The sequence below is a fragment of the Mastomys coucha genome, unplaced genomic scaffold, assembly GCF_008632895.1.
Source record: "Mastomys coucha isolate ucsf_1 unplaced genomic scaffold, UCSF_Mcou_1 pScaffold22, whole genome shotgun sequence".
Classification (NCBI taxonomy): Eukaryota; Metazoa; Chordata; class Mammalia; order Rodentia; family Muridae; genus Mastomys; species Mastomys coucha.
The window spans coordinates 135,294,502-135,302,016 of record NW_022196905.1 but is presented as its reverse complement, the minus strand read 5'-3'; positions in this window follow the sequence as shown (position 1 = coordinate 135,302,016).

Below are 7,515 nucleotides of genomic sequence, written 5' to 3'. Positions count from 1 at the left end.
AAAAAAAAAAAAAAAAAACAAAAGAAACTGAAAGAAATATTGAGGACCCAGGATTACACAGTGAGTTCAAGGCAGAGCCCAGCTGCTTGGATATGCAGGGGTCTGAGGACACACATCTGACAGCCCCACTGTCCTATATCTTTGAACACAGCCCCCAGAGCATTGCAGTTCAGCTCAGACAGTGTGTGCCCTTGGACTTCTGTGCTATTCTGTGAGAGATGTAGAAAGAGGGCACACAGCATTCCTGCCCACAGGAGAATATGTTTGTGCATCAGAGGGGATTGTGTTCAAGACAAGGCCCTAGGGTAATAAGAGGCATCTCTATGCTGGGTGCAGGCAAAAATGTTACATTGTAACCATAAAACCAACTGTGATTAGCTGCACGCACACACACACACACACACACACACAAAACACAAACAAACAAACAATCTAACAGCTATCCTATACAACACCAGCATTCAATCATCTTCCCCCTGGAAAGTAATCTTGACTGAGTGTAAGTTCAAAACAACTGATAGGGTTACCTTTGGATTTTAATAATACATATATATATATATATATATATATATGCCTCAAATTGCTGCATTGCTTATTACTTGAAGTAGGAACTCACTCAGAAAACTCTGCAGTAGGATATGCCCCCAAAGCACACCCTCCCAGACACATGCATTGTTACAAGAATGAGTTACCATGGCAACAAACCAGAGCCACTCACTATGGCTACTTCTAGTAGTCCTAGCCCAGGCAATTAGGCAAGAAAAAGAAATGAACGGTATCCAGATAGGAAAAGAAATCTGATTGTTCCTATCCTCAGATGGCAAGGTTTTGTAGAAAATCCAAGGAATCCACGAAAATCTATCACGAGTAATAAATGAGTTCTGCAAGCTTGAAAAATACGAGATCAATAGATAAAAATCAATTGGGGTGGGCCACACTGTGGAGGGTTGGGATGCCACACTTTAATGAAAATTGCTGTGCCCAGAGAATACTGGCAGGCCCCAAGCATCTAAAGAGTTATTAATAAAATATTGATATATTTAATTTCTCTAGTCAGGTACTTTGAAACTACACAGGCCATTCCTATGTTGCCAGTCATGTTCAGCATTTCCTGCTACAAACAAAAGGCACAAGAAAGTGTGTGAGTGTGAGTTCAAATGGATAGGAATGTGGTAGAAGCTTGAATGTATGGGTGTGTGTGTGTGTGTGTGTGTGTGTGTGAGAGAGAGAGAGAGAGAGAGAGAGAGAGAGAGAGAGAGAGAGGGAGGGAGAGAAAGAGAGAGAGAGTTGTTTGAATGTGTGTGTGTATGTGTGTGTGAGAGAGAGAGACAGAGTTGTTTGAATGTGTGTGTGTGTGTGTGTGTGTGTGTGTGTGTGTGTGTGTGTGATTTTGAATGTGTATTTGAGTTTGAATATGTGGGTTTAAATGCATGAGCTTAAGGGAGTGTGCTTGTTTGAACTTGTGTGAGTGTGTCTGTGTAAAGGTATGCCTTGCATGAATGTATGTGTCCTGTGGGAGGAGAATAGATGTGTGAACGTGTTTGAATGTATAAGTGCACTGTATAGATGTGTATGTTAATGTGACTTCAAGTTACACTACACAGCCTTTTGTCCTGGTTAGCTTTCTAACTGCCAACCTGATACAACCTTGAAATCAACTGAGAAGAAAGCCTCTATTGATCAGATTGACCTGTGGGTGTGTCTGTGGGGAATTGTTTGGTTAGTTGGTGTGAGAAGGCCCAGCCCACTGTGGGTGACACCATCCCTAGGCAGGTGGTCCTGAGCTGTGAGAAAGCCAGCTGAGTGTGAGCCTGGGAACCAGCCAGCGAGCAGCATCCTCCACGGTCCCTGCTCTACTTCTTTATGAGTGAGTTCCCTGGTCAGAGATAATATTTTGTGGAATAGAAGTAGGCCTGCCTTTGAGTTCCTGCCTTGAGCTCCCTCAGTATGACTGTGATGTTCAAGTGTAAGTGGAAATAATCCCTGAACTCTCCTATGCTGCTTTGGGCAGAGTGTTTTGTCACAGAAACAGAAATAAAAGAAAGACACATGGTAACAAAAACAGCATGATACCACCCCCCCACACACACATACACACTCATGCCAATAAAATAGAACAGAACCAGGTATAAACCTACAGCACTACAGACACTTGATTTTTCATAAAGATCCCCCAAACATACATTGTTTCCTTAGATTGTATCTTAAACAGAAAATACTGGGGATACAAGCACTGGATAGCTGCATGTAGAAGAATGAAATCAGACCCTTATCTCTTACCCTGTATAAAATCAACTCCAAGTGGTTCGAAGAACTTAATGTAAGACCTGGAATTCTGAAACTGCCAGGGGGAAAACACTTCAAGATATCAGTATAGGTGAGGACTCTTGGCAAAGAACGTGGTCCTTCAGGAAATGGTGCCAACAGCTGACTAGTAAAATTCCATGGCTTTAAAAACTTGTGCAGAGTAAAGTAAACTTCTGTGAACGCCCAACCTACAGATGAAAGAAAAACATCTTTGCTAAGTTCCCATCTGATGGAGAACTCACATCTGGAATAGTCGAAGAATTGTAAAGACCTAAACAATAAGCCATCAAATTCCCTGTCAATAAATGGACTGCGTAATTGCAGAGAGCTTTTCAAAGGCGAAATACAAATGGCTGATAAACAGCAAAAACAAATTCTCAACCACGCTCGCCATCAGAGATGCAGATTAAAACTATATTGTGATTTCATCTCACCTCAGTCAGAGTGGTGGCCAGTCCTCAAGAAAGCAAATGACAGCCATGCTGGCGAAGATGGGGACTGAAAGGAGTCCTCGTACACCACTAGTGTGGCCAGTATGCAAATCAATATGGAGGTAGAGCTGCCATAGGTGCCAGCCACACTGCACTTTCTCACCCAGAGGACAAGGATGCCAAGACAACACATCGCAAAGACACTTGTACACAGATGTTTCTTGCAGTGCCTTCCCTGCCCCTAAGTCACTGAAACTGACCTAGGGGTCCATCAATGAAGAATAAATAAAGTACATGTGGTTTGCATGCACAATGGGACCATTTCCAGCAGTAAAGAGGAATGAGCTGTGATTTGCAGGGAAACGGGTGCTACGGTGAGCAGAGTAAGTCCACCTCAGAAAGGCCACATCTTTCTTCCAGTTTTGGGTTCCAGATTTCACATAGACCTATAAACTCACATATGGACAGGTGATGAGAAAGCAGAAGTGAAACTATTTAGGGGTCAAAGGGAACTGGTGGGGGAGGGGAGAAGGGGAGGGCACTGAGGATGTGGGGAACAGGCACAAAGTGTATTTCATGAAAATGTGCTTGCATAAAAATGGCCTCAAGTAGCCAGCACAATAAAATAAAGCTCACAACAATAGGCTTCAGCTGGGGAGATGACTCCATGGTGAAGAGTGCTTGGTGAATAAGCATGAAGATGTGAGTTCAGATCCCAACCCCCCAGGTAACAAGCTGGGTATGGTTCCACACTCTTCTACACCCCAGCACCAAAAGGAAGAGGCAGAGACAGGAGACCCTGCCTCAAAGGTAGAGACAATAATGGAGGAAGGTGTTCCATGCTTCTGCACAAACACACAAATGCGCACACACACATACGCATACACACATAGTACATAAAAACATTTAATTTTACACGATGTAAAATAGTCTAAGGCTTAAACTAGAGAAGTCTAAGTATGTTCAGGCTCAGAAAGCCATCCAGTGTTTTATGTAATGGTCACTGTCACACCTCAGCATCTGTAGTGATAAGTTGACAGGAGGGTGTCACGTGACTCTCGGACTGCTCAATTCTTCATTGGCTGGACTGATGTTGTAAAAATCAGTGTCTGGCTGAGCCTTGGGGAAGTACACAGGCCTGTGCACACACATACGGCAGAGAGAGAGGCCTCATAAAAACTCAGACTACTATAAACCAGTTTGAGAACCGCTGGCGTGTCGATGCCTGTGTTTAAAGTGGCCCATTCCATAAGCCACAACATTCGTATTTTTAATGAGGCCTGACTTCTCCACTCAAGCACTCTGTGCTAAAAACAGACATAACTCAGGGCCATTCCCGGGTGTTGCCAGATGCCGTCTCTAAAAGCAAAGTTGGGGGAAGGGGAGGGAAACAGGAAGGAAAAAAAAAAGCAGTCAGTGGACACAGTGATGGATGCACAGGGCTACATAGCTTCCATTTTTAAAACCCAGGAAGCAGAAGCAGAGATCGGGCCACCCTGAAGTTCCGTGCAGAGGGGATGGATCGGCTTGATGGAGCACCTTTCAGACCTCAGGTAACCCAGAGCGTTTTAAAAGCCTAATCAGTTACACACTGGTAATACAGTCCCCAAAAGACAACAAAGCATCCATTATGCTCCAGCCTTGATCGCTCGCACACACCGCTGGTCATTACGTGATAATTCATTATTGATGCGGAGCTGCGAGTGTATCCGCCACACTGAAATGGATGTAATGTGCCAATTACCCTAATGCTGATTAACAGCGAGGGAAAACCATGGTCAGGTTTCGGCAATGGTCTTCTCCCCATCACTCTGGTAAGGAAAAATAAAGCAGGAAGTGAGGTGATTTGGGGTGTACCCAATAGCCTCTGACCAGTGCAAAAGATGGCGCCTCTGTCCAGAAGAATGAGCCAGTGAGGCTTGGACCAAATCTTTCAGTCCCTCCCAAGTAGCATGTCTGTCTTAAAAAAAAAAAAATGTGTGTGTGTGAATGTGTGTATATGTATGCATGCAAAGTGTGTATGTGAATGCACGTGTGTGTGTGTGTGTGTGTGTGTGTGTGTGTATGTGTGTGTGTACATATTCATGTGTGTGAACGAAGGCACATGTAAGCCATGATGTATATGTGGAGGTCAAAAAACAATCTTGGGTGTTGATCCTCACCTTCTTCCTTGTCCATAGCTGCACACACAAAACTAGCTAGCTCAGAAACTTTTGGGTCCCCTGTCTCTGCCTCCCATCTCCTCACAAAAGAGCTGAGATTACAGACATGTGCCATTTCATCCAGTTTTACGTAAGTTCTGGGGACCCAAACTCAGGTCCTCATGCTTACAGGAAAATCCTGAGCCACCTCCCCAGCTCAGCGCTCCTGTCTTGGCCTACACTATTATACAAAAATGCTTCCATGCTGGTACTGTTAATAGTCATGGGTTAATTTCAAGGTATCTCTGCCCCCAGTGAGACAGACAGCTGTCTATAAAGCATCTCACAACTCAAACTATAGAGAGTTATTAAGGCTATTGCCAGCCTACAAAAGGGAGCGCTTCCTTCTTGGATGGAAGCCACGCTTTCTGGAAGAATTAAGCAACAACACTATTGCATTAACAAATGAAATAAAGGAAGAAAAAAATCTGAAAGAAGAAGCCAAGGGCCATTTAAGCTCAGCATAGCAGAAAGCCAATGGGCCTTTTAGCGGGTTATTTTTTATTGGTGGAGAGAGACTGTAAACACAGACACATAGATGCCTTTCTAGAATTTTCTCTGCATAGGGAAACAATGTGAAATTAGGAGACACGAGCTTCCAGGGGCAAGAGAGAGCAATAGCGTCATAAAAGTCCAAAAGTACGTAAAACACATAATTAAGGCTGAAAGATTCTGTCTGGTCGGTGTATCTGTTTTGAAGGGATCTTCACAAGCACAATGGCAGTTAGGTGCAGCATCCGGGAGAAGAGTGGCGTTATTAATTCTCAGATCAATAGTTTGCGAAATGCCTCTCTGCTGTCCCAAGTGTGTCACTGCTGCTCTGATAAGGAATGATTTTCTTAGAGTCAGAAGCATCCGAGGCTGCAGGGGATGGCTCTCTAGAGGAGAAGACAGGAAGGGGGCCAAGTGAAGAAGGGGTCATTGAAGAGACAGGCACACACTTCCCCTGGGCGCCTGATCTCATTCCATTCGGTTTTTGGCACTGTATGGAAATGTCTGGAAAGTGTATTGAGATGGAGGCCGAGTCTCCCCGGGAAAATCTCAGTCTCTCATTTTTCCCCTTTCTCTGATCACTTTAGGGGGCCTTGGGATCCCTGAGTTAGTGTGGAGAGCTAACATTTGTCACCAGAAGGGAATGGAAGATGGCAGATATCTGCAGATGTGTGGAGAAGATTTGGGAGATAAGAGGGAGAAAGGGGAATGCAGAGAGCAAGCTGAGGATCTGGGCACGGGCTCACCTAAGAGTCAGAGTCGAATTCTGTAGCTGGGACATGGGTCCCAGGGCTGACGCATTCTTAGGCGAGCGCTCTCTCTCTCTCTCTCTCTCTCTCTCTCTCTCTCTCTCTCTCTCTCTCTCTCTCTCTCTCCCTCCCTCCCTCCCTCCCTCTCTCCTCTCTCTTTTCTCTTTTCTCCCTCTCCTTCTCTCTCTTCCCCCTCTTTCTCCCCCTCCTCTCTCTCCCCTTACTCCCTCCTCACTCTCTCCCCTCCTCCTCCCTCCATCTCTCCTCCCTTCCTCCTTCTCTCCTTCCTCCCTTTCTCATGCATGTGTGTGTGTGTGTGTGTTTATGTATGTGTATATGTGTGTGTATATGTGTGTGTATGTGTGTGTGCATGTGTGTGTGTGGTTATGTGTGTGTGTGGTTATGTATGTGTCTCTGTATGGTTATGTGTGTGTGTGTGGTTATGTGTGTGTGTGGTTATGTATGTGTCTCTGTATGGTTATGTGTGTGTGTGTCTGTGTGGTTATGTGTATGTGTGTCTCTGTGTGGTTATATATGTGTGTGTGTGGTTATGTGTGTGCACATGTAAACAGGTACATGTGAAGGCCAGAGATCAAAACTGAGTGTCTTCCTCACTGAACCTGAAGCTTGCCAACTCAAATACATTGTGAGTAGCCTGGGTTGGGCTAGATTTTAGTCAGACAGAACTAAGAGTTTTCTTTCTCCTCCCAATACACACAAAAGGCCCAGAAGAAAAACACCAAATAAAACAGAGATGTTTCTCTGAGCACTTGAGAGTGCTTGAGGAGCCCCACACCAACTACCCCACTGTGATAATATGCAGATGTAAGGCAAGATCATTATTTTTTTCTCCTTGCTGTGACAAAGTACCTGACAAAGGCAACTTTACAGAGAAAAGACTTATGCTGGCTCACAGTTTGAAGGAGTACAGTCTCAATGTGGGGTGACTGGTCACATCGTATCTGTAGTCAGGAAGCAGACAGAACTAAATGCTGCGCTCAACTCACTCGCTCCCTGGATTTGGCCAAGGACCTTAGCCTACTTTCAGGGTGTGTCTTCCCATGTTAATTAACCTAATCTAAAAAATTCCTCTTAGACGTGTCCTAAGATTTGCATCCATAGAGGTTCTAAATCTCATCAAGTTGACAATGACCATTTAACCACCATAGTAGCTGAGACAAGTACTATTTTTATGTTAATTTGTACTTTTATATTTCCATATATGTGTTTGTGTACATATGCATATGTGTGCACATGTGTGTGGAGGCCAGAAGTCAGCATCAGTGGTCTTCCTCCATCATTGAGCATCTCCTCCTCCTCCTCCTCCTCCTCCTC